This window comes from Podarcis pityusensis (assembly GCF_964106645.2).
Source record: "Podarcis pityusensis genome assembly, chromosome: 10".
In the NCBI taxonomy this organism is placed as follows: Eukaryota; Metazoa; Chordata; class Lepidosauria; order Squamata; family Lacertidae; genus Podarcis; species Podarcis pityusensis.
Window position 1 is genome coordinate 52,395,635 of NC_138035.1, and position 15,538 is coordinate 52,411,172.

At 44.7% G+C, this 15,538-nt stretch overlaps 1 protein-coding gene across 1 annotated transcript in view; it reads right to left on the reverse strand.

Moving 5' to 3' along the window:
* PNPLA8 (patatin like domain 8, phospholipase A2) overlaps nt 1-11,250 on the reverse strand; it is a 46,257-nt gene extending 35,007 nt beyond the window's left edge. The window contains exon 1 of the mRNA XM_081022338.1: nt 11,122-11,250. The gene's annotated coding sequence lies outside the window, so the exon portion shown is untranslated. The remainder of the gene's footprint in view (nt 1-11,121) is intronic.
* Nucleotides 11,251-15,538: the final 4,288 nt, after the last annotated feature.

Here is a 15,538-nt window from a genome sequence, read left to right on the forward strand (position 1 = left end):
TCTGGGGTATAGTGAGGTTTAACTTCTCCTGGAACTACCTCTGGTATGAGGGCTGCTATAAATCCTCCCACAGGCTTTTGGGCTGCCTCTCGGGCTGCTTTGTCAGCAGCATGATTTCCTCTGGTTATTGGATCCCTTCCTCGTCCATGACCTTTGCAGTGCATTACAGCAATCTGTTCTGGAGCCCATACTGCTTCCAACAGGATTTCTACTTCAGGTCCATATTTCAAGGCCTTCCCGTGGGCTCCGATTAGACCTCTTTCTTTCCATAGAGCACCATGTGCATGCAGGGTTAAGAAGGCATATTTAGAATCAGTATAGATGTTTGCCTTACATCCGGCTGCCAATTGCAGAGCTCTAGTTAAACCTATAAGTTCAGCTTTTTGTGCTGAGGTGCCAGCAGGCAAAGCTTCAGCTTCCACAACTTCCTCATTGGTGACCACAGCATATCCTGCTCGTCTGGCACCTTCATGCAGGTAACTGCTACCATCAGTATAATATACAACATCTGGATTTTTCAATGGTTCATCTTTCAGATCGGGTCTACTGGAATAAACTTCATCCATTATTTGGAGACAATCATGTGATTCTTCATCATCTACCTCTGGTAGGGGCAGCAAAGTTGCTGGATTGAGCATATTCACTACTCGTAGATGAATCCTGGGATTTTCACACAATAGGCCTTGGTATCTAGCCATCCTTGGGTTCGTTAGCCAATAACTACCCTTATATTCCATGAGTGTCAGAACAGCATGAGGTACATTCACATACATCGTCTGGCCGAAGGTAAATTTATCAGCTTCTTTGACAAGGCTTGCAGTGGCCGCTACTGCCCTTAGGCATGGAGGCCATCCTTTTGCTACTGAGTCCAATTGTTTTGACAAATAAGCTACTGGACGATTCCAACTTCCTAATCTCTGGGTCAGGACTGCCGCTGCAATCCCATTCTGTTCATGTACATACAGCTGAAAGGGTTTTTCCGAATTAGGCAGTCCAAGGGCTGGGGCCTCCATAAGTCGTTGTTTGATAACTAAAAAGGCTTCTTGCTGCTCAGGTCCCCATACGAATGGGTCCTTTTCTGCACCTCGAGTGCTTTCATGTAAGGGCTTGGCCAGACTGCTGAAATCAGGTATCCATAGTCTACAAAACCCTGCTGTTCCCAGGAATCCTCTGAGTTGTTTCCTTGTGGTAGGTTCCTTGATAAGGCAAATAGCTTCTTTCCTCTCTGGCCTCAATGCTCGTTGTTGGTGTGAGATGTCAAAGCCCAAATATTTGACCTTTTCTAAACATAACTGTGCCTTTTTCTGGGAAACTCGGTAGCCAGCTTCCCAGAGCAAGTGGAGCAGTTCCTCTGTCCCTTCTTTACAGGTATCAAAATCCTTTGCTGCTAATATAAGGTCATCTACATATTGCAGAACCACCTTTTCTCCAGGTATTGAGGGGTAACTTGTTAGATCCTTCGCCAAGGCAGTGCCAAATAAAGTTGGGGAATTTTTGAATCCCTGGGGCAATCTCGTCCAGGTTAGCTGGCCTTTTGTTCCTGTTAAAGGGTCTTCCCACTGGAAGGCAAATATAGGTTGGCTCTGTGGTGCCAGCCGGCAACAGAAGAATGCATCTTTCAAGTCCAATACAGTAAAAAATGTTGCTTCTGGTGGGATCAAACTCAGCAGGGTATATGGGTTTGGTACATTTGGGTGCAAGGTCTCGATAGCCTGGTTTACGAGCCTCAAGTCCTGTACTGGCCTGTATTCATCTGTCCCAGGTTTCCGAACAGGCAATAGAGGTGTGTTCCATTCTGATTGGCAGGGCTTAAGCAGACCATATTTTAATAGGCGGTCCAAATGTTTCTGGATGCCCTCTGCTGCTCGCCGGGGTAAAGGATATTGCTTTACAGATACAGGGGTAGCCATAGGTTTTAGGGTTACTACAATTGGAGCTATATTCTTAGCCATTCCTGGTGGGCTATTTTCGGCCCATACTCCTGATGGCACCTGTAGGGTTCGGAGGAGCTTGTTTAACTCTGTATCCAATGTGGGTTGGACTTGCAGGGCTGACATTAGGCGCCATGATTGTTCCTTAGGTACTGAGAGGGAAATTATTCCTGCTGCCTTTGATGGCAGTTTCATTTCTGGACCTCGAGGAGTGAAGGTGATTTGGGCCTGCAATTTGGACAGCATATCTCTACCCAAGAGAGGTATTGGACACTCAGGTATATACAAAAACTGATGGGTTAAACGATGTCCCCCAATCTGGCATTCCAAAGGTTGGAGGAAAGACCTCTTAGCTGACTGACCAGTGGCACTTTTAATGACTACACTTTTGGATGCCTTTTTCTGCAATAGTTCTGGGAGTACTGAGTATTCAGCCCCAGTATCAATCATAAAGTCTATTAAATGGCTCCCTAATTGAATCGTGACCGTGGGCTCCTGGAAGCCTAACTTTATGGAGTCCGGTCGTTCCTAGTCTTGGGTAAAATTCTCCTCTGCCAGTCCAATGAAATTGTCCCTACTCCGTCCTTGTCCAGGTCTCTGATATCTTCCATCTCGGATCATTCCCCGTCCCCGTCCCTGGTTTCTTGGGCCGGAGCCTGGGCCTGGGCCTGGGCCTGGGCGTACTTCTTCCAACCTCAGGGGTTCAGGACATTCCCGCTTCCAATGACCCTCCTTCTTGCAATTCGCACATTGATTCCTTCCCAGTGGTGGATTCCTTCCCCGCCCTCTCCCTCCATTTAAGGGGCGGTAGTCTTGCTTTACTGCTGTGGCCAGCATTACCATCTTTTCCTTCTGCCACTTCTTCTTCTCTTGCTTCTCAGCCTCATCCCTATTCCGATAAACTCGGCGTGCAATGGCCATAATTTGGCTCATCAGCATCCCTTCCCATCCTTCTGATTTCTGAATTTTCTTACGAATGTCAGAAGCGCACTGGGCCACAAATGTAGCAGTAATCATTCTGCTGTTTTCAGGGGCTTCAGGGTCAAAAGGAGTCCATATACGATAGGCTTCCTGCAGCCTCTCTAAAAAGTCTCCTGGACTCTCATTTGGTTTCTGTTCTACTTCTGAGACTTTAGACATATTAGTGGGCTTCTGGCATGCCCTGCGGATACCTTGCACAAGCGTCTGGCGGTAGGTGGTAAGCCTGGCCAGATGAATTGCATTGTTTGGATCCCAATTAGGATCTTCCAAGGGAAAGTTGTCCCGGAGATGACGGTCAACATTTAAAATATTTCCCACTCTGGCCTGCTCACGCAAATATATCTGTGCCTTTTCAATTATGTCTCTCCTTTCCTCAGTGGTGAACAGAGTATTCAGGAGCTGGCGGCAATCTGTCCAAGTAGGACTATGAGTATTTATTATTGAAGTCACCAAGTCCATCATAGCCTGAGGTTTTTCTGCGAAAGATGGGGTGTGTGTTTTCCAATTCATCAGATCCGTAGTTGTGAATGGAATGTACTGGAGGGTCGAAGTTCGAGGTGGCCGTGGTCCGAGTTGCCCGTTAACCAGCACAGGCTCCTCAAGTGCATCAAATACTCTTCTGAGAGGGGCTACTACGTGATCTTTCTCTTCGCTTTGCTCTAGGGGCCTCAAATCATAGGGGATGGTATTTGTCCCAAGGCGTTCTTTTAGCAGCCTTATACGCCTGGCTGTATTGCTTGCTGACCGATTAAGGTCTCCCTGTAACTTCTGTAATAATTCTCTAGGACTTGGATGTACAGGGGTTTGGGGTAGGCAATCAGTTGTTCCACTAAAAGAGACTGTAGATGGAGTTCTACTGGGACTCACAGGTGGAATAACCACTTCTGCTTGGGCTTTATTATAGGCCTCCAATGCCTCCTGAAGATATTTATCATAATCTATCAAGGAATCGAGTTCTGTGACTCCAGCCCCATTATTCATTCCACTTTCTTGCCTTGGGGTTACAACTGGTGGAGTGTTTGGATTAGGCTCCCTTCGATGTGGAGCATAGGGTGGAGGTGGAAGCACCTCTTCCTCTGGTCCCTCAAAAATGGGTTTGAGTTTATTTGGCAAGATTCCTTTCCTAGCTTCGGCTTTTACAGCCAACAATCTGCATCGTTTGACTTTGCATTCCCTTATCCATGGAGGATTTTTATTTAATGTGCTCAGCCAAGAATCTATATATGAAAATTGTTCTGGGCACCCTCCAGTTTCTTTGGCGATGTTAGACCAAAGTTTGCTTACTAAATTTATATCAAAGGTTCCCTGAGATGGCCATTCAGTATTTTGTTTCGGCCACTCTAATTCACATAACGTTCTCAAGCGTTCTGGCGTCATTTTGACTCCATATGCCCCTGAGAAGGCTTTCTTAAAATTATTTAACATACATTCAAGAGGTGTATTTTCCCCCTTTGAACCCCCAACTCCCATTGTATGGCCCTGTGAAGTATCCACTCAGTCACTCACACACACGCTTCGTGAGATTCCTTGCCCGGGTGAAGTCGCCTTACCGGGAACCGAAGTACTACCCACTCCACACTCAGGTCAGCTACAAATTGTACTTTCTCACACATACAATGCGCTGGATACTTCACCATACTCTACCTCCCAACCTTTCCTTTCCCTACACCAGATCACCATCTGATGTACCCAACCACCTAGCGTACTCAGTTCCCCTTTACTGAGACGCAGAAGTTTGATCAAGACTTCTCTTCCTCCCAATTAATTGGAGGGCCAAAAACCCCTTAGTGCACTTACCCTTAGTTGGTTGCCTGTTTATTTCTCTGGTTCCCCCCGGTCCGTCGCCGTCGGTGGGCAGGGTATCAGACAGACGAGACTTCTGCGTTCCCCTGGAAAAAAAACTTCCCAGTGCGCGCTGGGTAAGCAGTGAGTGGTCCTCTCTCTTGTACCCTGCCCAGTAAGGCGAAGGGGCTGCGTTCCAGCAGACCACTTATCCGAGTCGCAGGCACCATAAAATGTAGCACCCTGCTTGTGGTTAACGCTTAGCTGGAATGAAATATTCAACGCAGCAATAGAGAAATTAAAATAATAATTTATTTGTCAGACAAATAAATGAAGGCACAGTGGTATATGGTTACCAAGCTCTGGCCTGGTCTCCTGCCATTATGGCCAGCACTTATATTCCCTCAGCCCAGCTCCCTTGCTCCTCCTTTGGCTGCCTCTGTCCAATCAGCCTGGTTGAATTTCCTATTGGCTGATTGCTACAACCAATCCTAAAAGATACACCCATTTCCTATTGCCTTTTATGGGATACAAAAAGCTATATATTCTTCTATCTATAAATGACAAATAAGTAGTCATATATCTTACATTTGTCTCAACAAGGAACCTTAATTACCAGCTCACCTCTTGCCCTCCTTGCCCTATTGCCCTCCAAAACAGATGGTTAATAGTTTTAAATTTTTTTTATCTTAAACAGATGTCAGAGATCTTGGGTTCACATTCTCATACATCATCAATGAAAGATCTCCTTTTTGAAGGTCTTTAAACAAAGGCCTGACAACCATATATCAGGAGTGCTCGATGGCGTCTCCTGTCTGGCAGGGGGCTGGGCTCATTTGCCCCTCTGGTCTCCTACAGCAATATGACTCTATGAAATAAGAATTTAACATTTCTTTCTTTCTAGATCCTTTGCATAATTACATTTAAGCCAGTATATTTCATACATTATCATAGATAGCTTTTTGGAAGAATAAATCTTCTCAAAGTAACAGGAAGGAATCAGTTTACAGCCTCAAAATAAAATAAGAAAGAAACCTCTTCTTCTGTTTACACTCCCCTTTCTCCAGCCAGATGTTTTCTTTTCCATCTGCTCTTGGCCTTTAACCTTAGAAAGATATGGCTCAAGTTTAATGATTTTACTATTTACCAACTCTTAATTATGTAGGGTGGTGTAACCTTGCTCTCAGCTTGTAATTCTCTTTTTACGACTTTGAGAATTGTTTTCTGCTATAAATCAGGGGGCCCCCTTGTCCAGGAGGATAAACATCTTGACAAAGTACTTAGGCAGCTGGTCTTCTGCCTGGCATAAAACATTTGAAAATCTTTAAGCTCATTTTAAAATACAGACCCTAATCAAACTATAAGCCTTGATAAAAATGCAGGCTATGATTAGATGCCTCATTAGAACATGTGGGGGCTGGCCAAAGTTGTTGAGCATTTTGTAGGATTGAAGTTGTTGAGCTTTAATGATTGCTTCCCACAGGAATTGTTGGGTTTAACTTACTTTTACACTTAGGTCTTGAGTAGAAAGAAGAAAACAGTGTCTATGGTCAAACTTCAAAGAAACAAACTCTCCATTATTATTGGCATCTCCTTACCTGGGCTCCTTCCAACTCCTGAGACTGTTGCCCCAGACGATGGAGACTACAACATGCAGCAGCAGTAGCAGCAACAGATAGCATGAGAGTTGAGGCATGAATTGATGAAGTGAACATGCGTGAGGCCTGACCATTTTGCCTGACATTCTTAGAATCATTAAAATTAAATGCAAATTTTATGCAACGATTTTATGCAAAGTTTATTGCAAATTGCATACTTTTCATTTCGTTACAGGGATGACAAATCTGTACAGGTGTTAAATCACTCTGCCTTTCATATCTGAAGGCCAGATGAAAAATAAATCCAGAAAGCTGAAATATATGTCAGGAACATTGTAAACTACATTACACAGTAATAAAGGTTGTCTGTCAACTTTTAAGTTCACAACATATGAACAGGAACATAACACCAGGTATACTTGTGTCCAAATATATTTATACCTGATTTAGACCAACTGACATTAACTGAAATTTTACAATGTATTCATCTCAACTGAAAAAACAACAACATGCCTGCACTAATGCAAAGGGTGAAACTGAGATGATCTGGACTGCAGCTGAGGGATCCCTGCCTCCTCCTGCTTCCACGCAAGTAGGAGTTGGGATCGGGGCTGCTCCGATGGGAAGGGAGGCATCACACTACCTAACTGAGAGATCCCTGTCCCCTCCTGCTTGCACGCAAGTAAGAATGGGTTCAGGGCTGCTCCGATGGAGAGGCTTCGTGCTGCCTAACTGAGGGATCCCTGCTCCCTCCTGTTTGCACGCAAGTAGGAGTTGGGATTGGGGCTGCTCCGATAGGCAGTGCGATGCCTCTCTTCCCAGCTGAGGACTCCCGCCCCCTCCTGCTTGCACGCAAGTAGGAATGAGATTGGGGCTGCTCCAATGGGAAGGGAGGCACCATGCTGCCTGAGCCACACCACCACAACTCTCAGCCCTCTGCCTTCCATGTCTGACCCACTGCGCACCACTTTCCCACCACCACTGAAGAACCAACAACTCAGGGGCTGCCCAGGCTCATGGAGAAAGGAGATAGAAGCCTCGGAGGAAGGGGAAACATGGTGAGCCAAGGATGATGACGGGTATTTAAAATTCTGCAATTCACAATTTCTCCTCTAAAGGACATAAGATATTATTCTTAAATACCATGGTGATTTTAAAAAATGCATAAAATTAACACTGCGGCCTGGGCAGGCCAGGTCTTCCTGTTATATACCTGCTGGGATTGAAAAGGCATCTGACTCTCACCTGAATCTCATAGCTCTCCTGACGAGTGCTTTGGTCTGCCCACCAGATACCAGTGTTTTTGTTACAATCCCCTTCTCAATTAAGTAATCAATTTTAATCTAGAATTTAAAATCTCAAAACTTTCTTATTTGTTAATTCGAGCAAGTAAACTACTTCGCTCACTTCATTACAAACAGTATTTCTGTTGTGAAACTGTGTACGTGCAGCTACGCACACAGAGTCAATTAAGGTTTGGCAGACAGCCAGAAGGCAGTCTGAAGGAGTAAGTCTGCCTGGTGATAACAGAGACATGGAGACCGCTCCCTGATTGGTCAAGTTCTTTCAAGGGAGTGATAATTAATGGCCTCCTAACTGGAATGTGTTAGTCAGAGTTCGTGAGTTCAGAGTTCTGTGTGTCAGTGTAGGAGTTGTGAGTCGTGTCAGAGAGAGCTAGCAAAAGATCCATGTTCTGTTCCTGTAAATAGTCCACTGTATATAATAAACACCTGACTACAAGTTCCTGGTTCCTGCTTTGTCTATCCTGTCTGCAGCCAAGTCACCAATTGCTTCCGTGGATTCCACATGTACTCTGCTAGGTCTGGCTAAGGTCCTGCAACTAGTCAGAAAGTTGCGAAACACCAAATAGGCTTTGCCAATAATTTCTACCTGCAACACACTTGAGCAAACCTGCTCCTCTTTCACAGATATTTTGTTGCCATTTGCAACTGTAGCTGCCTCTGATTAGTTATCATTTAACTCTTGGGGGAAATAATTAGCATCACACATCAACGTCCCAAAAGTGAACTGTAGTATTTATTTATTTATTTATTTAGCCACACACACACGCCGGCCAACCACATTGGTCGACCCAAGGAGTGACGCAGCCGGGGACTCCCTAATGGTGCAGGGGCTAGCCACGCCCCCCACACTGAGGGGAGAGCTCCTGGTGAGTCCGCAAAAAGGCTTTGGTAGGCAGACACTCGGGGGCCACAAGAGATTGCTTTTTCAAAATTGCCTGGGGGGCCATTTGAAACTAGCCCGGGGCTGCAAGTGGCCCCCAGGCCAGACTTTGGACATGCCTGGTGTAGGGGGAAAAGATTCAGGGCACTGAACAACTTATTGCCCCAGTCCCTTTCTAGCAGAATGAATTATGTATAATAGTTGATATTGTAGAATAAATTATGCAAAATGATTTGGGCATTTGCTTGATTTGCATGATTTCTCATTTCTGCTTTCCGATTGACATGTTTGTTTGTTTGTTTTTAAACCACTGGATAGGTAGCCTAAACATCCCTTTCGTGGACAGAATATGGAGAAAATATTCCTGTATGCATAAAGTGTGCAAGGGACACCGTAATAAGGCTTATTCCTAGAATTCAGGATGGGCTTAGCCAATACTATGCATTTTTATTTGTCTTAACACCACCATCTTTAATCTACTACCCCCCACTGAAATATTGTGGGGAAATGTTCGCTCTTTATGGTAAAGAAGATTTAACAGAAACAACTGGAAGATGCCTGCAGTCAGGAGGGTTTCAAGCACCAACCCAAGCGATTCAAATGGATTAAAGCACTGTATTGCCCTGGCACAAATAATCCACTTAAAAAAAGAGAATTTTGTGATGTTAGGAAATTGGCAGAGGGCTCCTCCAGGCAACATATCTATTCAGCATCCATCCTGATTTGCTTGAATTTACACATGGTGCTTAGAATATCTTGGTTCTTTATTGAGTAAGTCATTCTGATTTGTTTATTGGGCAGTTACATGACAACGAGCAGCTTGAATTTGCCAGTGCGTGAGTAAATCCTATCTGAAAATGGAGATGGTTTGGAAGAGCAGAGAGACGTGTAAGCAACCTGCATGCAAATTAGGATGAATGCAGGATAAATATTTGTTGTTGTATAACTGTCCCATAAGTAAATCGGAATCAGTGCTCAATAACGGCTGTTTACAGGATACTTCCAGACTTTTGCTGTTCTCAGGTGGGATTCATTCACATAACCACAAATTCTGATGGCACGTTTATAGTTGCTTGGACTTTTTGTGTTAAGGAAAGCAACAGGAAAACATACTGGAAAGTGTGGGATGACACTTGGTTTGATGCAACATAATCTAGCCTCCCCACAAATAAATCAGAAGTAATGCTCATTAAATAGTCCGCATCGTCTAATCTACCTGCAAACAAACCAGGATGAATGCTGAATTATCAGGTTTCTGGAGGAGCATGAAAATAATACTTGACTGTACTACAAAACTCTTCTACATTCAAACACTAGGTGGCAGCCGGAAATGGAAAAAGAACTTGTTTTCCGTGTAATTACTGTATGTACACTGATAAATATCTCAAACTTACAAATGAAGCATACTAGCCAGCAATAAACTTTCCTGTCCTTTTGTTTATATGAATCTACTCTCTCTCATTCTCCGTGACTTTGCCATTGTTATAAGCACACTATCCATTGCAAATGTTTGTTTAGTTTGGCAGCTAAGCAGAGACACTGTAGGGCGTAGTTTATGACATACACATAAACTTGAAAAGAGGCAACTCTGCTTTCACCCTCCTTTGCACTTCCCTGTCTCTGGAGATGGGAAAGGATAATGTGAATGGAAAGAGACAGACACAGGGAGGATTCTTAGAATGGGTCTATCTATGCATAGCTAGCAGAGAAGAAGAGGGTCTTGGGAATGGAAGGAACAATGTTTTGAACAGGTAGAAAGGAAAAGAGGAAAATACTTGAGGTGGCAGCTTAGACAGGAAAGTTGGAGGAGGGTGGGAGAAGATGCAAGAACACCTTGCATTTATTTGGGTCGCAAACACTGAACAGTGCAGCTAATCTGCCATAAATCCAGTTTGAGACAGGTGGTTGTTTGAGTGGGTGGGAGGGACATGGTAATGGCTGATAAATAAGGAGTTTATGCCTAGTGGGAATGTGAACAGGGGAACTGCCCTGTGCTTTCGGGTCCCTGTGTCTGGCACCAATGGCCACAGCCAAGAGCCCTGCTGATTTCCACCCATCAAATGAGGCTCTCAGTCTCCTCCTTAGAGCAGAGCAAGTAAGGAGACGGCCACCAATTGCCCCAAGAGAATGGTCCTGGTGGGCTTTTAAAAGGGTGACTTTGATAAGTTAGTTTAATGTTCATTGTAAGCTGCCTTGGTATGGATTATATATTGGAAGGTGGGATGTACATTAGGTCACATTCACACCATATATTTAAAAGGCAGCTGTGGCTGAGATCCTACTTGCCTGCACACTGTCTTGCCAGAGTGCTACATGCACTGGTTATCTCCTGCTTGGACTACGACAATGCGCTCTATGTGGGGCTACCTTTGAAAGTGACTCGGAAACTACAACTGATCCACAATGCAGCAACTAGACTGGTGACTGGGAGCAGCTGCCGAGACCATATAACACCGGTCCTTAAAGACAGTCAGTAGCCAATGTAGGGCCCGAAATGGGGTTATGGGGTATGTGTAAGCAGAGCCAGCCAACCGCACCATACACCAGAGAGAAACCTAACCCAGGCTCCTCAGCTATGCCAACTCGGAGCCGGCACAGCAAAATAAGTAAATAAATAAAAACTTAAACAAAAACAGCTCCCCTACCTTCTTTCCTGGCTGGCGTAATCTGGCAGAGCTTCAGATGCAGCAGCTGATCTGCCACTCTGCCCCACCTTGGCAAGGATTTGGACCACTCTGCCAATTCGTTTAATTTGGCAAGAAGCGCAGGCAGATGCAGCTTAGAATACCTTGTAGAGCCAGTTACAAGGAGATAAAGGAGATTTTGTTTCCCAACAGAAGAAGAAGTCACAAATACAGAGACTGATCTAGGTGAGCCAACACACTTTTTACATTTAGGTCAAGCCCTGGATTGCCTTTAAGCATGCTCGAACAAGAGCAGGCAGACCAGTTTTCAACACAGCAGGTGTTAATCAGCTTACTAATGTCCGGATGTGCCCTTTCCTTTACCCCTTCCCCCCTTTTACATACATTTAAACTGCAATGAAATTGACATGATCTGTATTATTATTTTTTGGCATTTTCTTCAACTCTGACTTAACTGCTTACATTTCTTTCTTTGCTTCCACCCGTTTCTTTACATATACACCTGCCAACTTAGGAGAACCCTCCATGCATGTGATGAAATAAACTGTGGTCTATGGAAGTGTATGCCATTGTTATGCACATCCTACCTCTGCGGGTTAGGGGACGCGGGTGGCACTGTGGGTTAAACCACAGATCCTAGGACTTGCCGATCAGAAGGTCGGGGGTTCTAATCCCCGGGACGGGGTGAGCTCCCATTGCTCGGTCCCTGCTCCTGCCAACTTAGCAGTTCGAAAGCATGTCAAGTGCAAGTAGATAAATAGGTACCGCTCCAGCAGGAAGGTAAATGGCGTTTCCGTGCGCTGCTCTGGTTCGCCAGAAGCGGCTTAGTCATGCTGGCCACATGATCCAGAAGCTGTACGCCGGCTCCCTCGGCCAATAAAACGAGATGAGTGCCGCAACTCCAGAGTCGGCCACGACTGGACCTAATGGTCAGGGATCCATTTACCTTTACCTCTGTGGGTTAAATGTTCCGGTGGTCCATGCAGCACTTACCCAGGTTTGATGTCCTTTGGTAGGAGGTCAACTGAAGTCTTATTGACATTCTGTAGGGTTTGCTTTATTGACACAGGTTGCTCATAGGTGGAGGCGTAGCTTAATCAGGGCTCCCCCCCCCCCAGGCAGAATTCACTGGAACTCAGTTCCAGCATCTCTCAGGTGGGTGCCATTGCTATTATAAGAGAACAAGGGAGGTGTTCATTGTGAGTTCTGGCACCTCTTTTTCTAGAAAAATAGCACTGAGCTTAACCATTCTAACAGGCAAAGTTCATAGCACCCATATCATATATTTAGGGGTATTGCCATCCCCCCCCCAATGCTTTTAGATCACAGTCCAAAATCACTGCTCTCTGTTTTTCTTCTGCTCCTGTCTGAAGCCCCCTTTTCAGGAGAGGAATCTAGGTAAGTCATCTTCTCCAACCATCACTGAATGAAACGCGTTGTTGGAACACCAAGGCTATCAGCAGGCAGGCATTTTTTTTTATTATTTACATGGTTTTCCACCCTGCTCTTTCCTTCCCACAGTAACCAATAATGTAGAATACACAGCATTAAAAACACAATTTAAAACAACAGTGGCAGAGATCACAGATAAAAATGAGCTGCGTGGGTAATACTCAGCTGTCAAAAGTAAGTGTGACATTCACACAGCTTTTTCCATTTTCAAAAGCAGTTTGAAGAACCTTCTTGGGTTTTTCTTTCAGCAAACAGATTGATAGAGGGGAAAGTTCAGTTACTGTCATCCGGCTAGATGTGAGTTGGGAGTCTCAGGGGCAAAATTCATGTGCAGGCAGTGCTTCCCCACAAGTAAGTGATGCTTTTGTAGTCAGCGAAATCCATCCCTATAAATAAGAATCCAAGGTTAACCTATGACCCCCGATATACAATGACACTGCGGGTTCCATTGAAAGCAGGTTAAAAGATTACTATTACAGATAGGATCTCCCAGGGGATAAAAAGAGTCATGTACTGATCTCCTGTTGCGCCACTAGTCTTACTGCTTTGTTAGATTAAGGTTCAAGTTCCCCTGCTTGATTTATAGTTTGTGAACTGCAGGGAGATAGAAGGTGTGTCTGATTAAGTTATCTGAGCACAGTTACATCTGATTTTTTAATCTAATGGTAACAATAGTAATTGGATGTATTCCTTTTCTTTGGAAAAGTATTATTAGGCACTCCCTGTTTTGAGTACTGAGAAATCCCAGGGACAACACCAGCACTACAGGGTTTTGCTTATACCGGAGAATTAGAATACAGTGGTACCTTGGGTTACAAACACCTCGGGTTACAAACACCTCAGGTTACAGACTCCGCTAACCCAGAAGTAGTACCTCAGGTTAAGAACTTTACCTCAGGATGAGAACAGAAATTGTGCACCAGCGGCACGGCAGCAACGGGAGACACCATTAGCTAAAGTGGTACCTCAGGTTAAGAACAGTTTCAGGTTAAGAACGGATCTCCAGAACGAATTAAGTTCATAACCAGAGGTACTACCATACTTTTGTATAATCTGTTTTAATTATCCAAGTAGGAAGTAAGCACAGGGCTGAGGAACCTAGAATCATAGAATCATAGAGTTGGAAGAGACCACAAGGGCCATCGAGTCCAACCCCCTGCCAAGCAGGAAACACCATCAGAGCACTCCTGACATATGGTTGTCAAGCCTCTGCTTAAAGACCTCCAAAGAAGGAGACTCCACCACACTCCCTGGCAGCAAATTCCACTGTCGAACAGCTCTTACTGTCAGGAAGTTCTTCCTAATGTTTAGGTGGAATCTTCTTTCTTGTAGTTTGGATCCATTGCTCCGTGTCCGCTTCTCTGGAGCAGCAGAAAACAACCTTTCTCCCTCCTCTATGTGACATCCTTTTATATATTTGAACATGGTTATCATATCACCCCTTAACCTCCTCTTCTCCAGGCTAAACATGCCCAGCTCCCTTAGCCGTTCCTCATAAGGCATCGTTTCCAGGCCTTTGACCATTTTGGTTGCCCTCCTCTGGACACGTTCCAGTTTGTCAGTGTCCTTCTTGAACTGTGGTGCCCAGAACTGGACACAGTACTCCAGATGAGGTCTGACCAGAGCAGAATACAGTGGCACTATTACTTCCCTTGATCTAGATGCTATACTCCTATTGATGAGGCCCAGAATTGCATTGGCTTTTTTAGCTGCCGCGTCACACTGTTGGCTCATGTCAAGTTTGTGGTCAACCAAGACTCCTAGATCCTTTTCACATGTACTGCTCTCAAGCCAGGTGTCACCCATCTTGTATTTGTGCCTCTCATTTTTTTTGCCCAAGTGCAGTACTTTACATTTCTCCCTGTTAAAATTCATCTTGTTTGTTTTGGCCCAGTTCTCTAATGTGTCAAGGTCGTTTTGAAGTGTGATCCTGTCCTCTGGGGTGTTAGCCACCCCTCCCAGTTTGGTGTCATCTGCAAATTTGATCAGGATGCCCTTGAGTCCATCATCCAAGTCGTTGATAAAGATGTTGAATAAGACCGGGCCCAAGACAGAACCCTGTGGCACCCCACTAGTCACTCTTCTCCAGGATGAAGAGGAACCATTGATGAGCACCCTTTGGGTTCGGTCAGTCAGCCAGTTACAAATCCACTGAGTGGTAGCATAGTCAAGACTGCATTTTACCAGCTTCTTTACAAGAATATCATGGGGCACCTTGTCAAATGCCTTGCTGAAATCAAGGTAGGCTACATCCACTGCGTTCCCTTCATCTACCAGGCTTGTAATTCTGTCAAAAAACGAGATCAGGTTAGTCTGACATGACTTATTTTTCAGAAATCCATGCTGACTATTGGTGATCACAGCATTCCTTTCTAGGTGCTCACAAACTGTTTGCTTAATGATCTGCTCCAGAATCTTCCCTGGTATTGATGTCAAACTGACTGGGCAGTAATTATTTGGGTCCTCTCTTTTCCCCTTTTTGAAAATAGGGACAACATTTGCCCTCCTCCAGTCTGCTGGGACTTCGCCTGTTCTCCAGGAATTCTCAAAGATGACTGCCAGTGGTTCTGAGATCACCTCTGCCAGTTCTTTTAATACTCTTGGATGCAGTTCATCTGGCCCTGGAGACCTGTATACATCTAAACTAGCCAAGTATTCTTGTACTATCTCCTTAGTTATTCTGGGCTGTGTTTCCTCTGCTGAATCATTTGCTCCAAATTCTTCAGGTCGGGCATTGTTTTCTTTATCGGAGAAGACTGAGGCAAAGAAGGCATTGAGGAGTTCAGCCCTTTCTGTGTCCCCTGTTTGCATTTCACCATCTTCTCCTCTGAGTGACCCCACTGTTTCTTTGTTCTTCCTTTTGCTACGAACATACCCATAAAAGCCTTTTTTGTTGCTTTTAACCTCTCTAGGAAGCCTGTATTCCTCTAGAGCAGGGTTTCCCAAACTTGGGTCTCCAACTGTT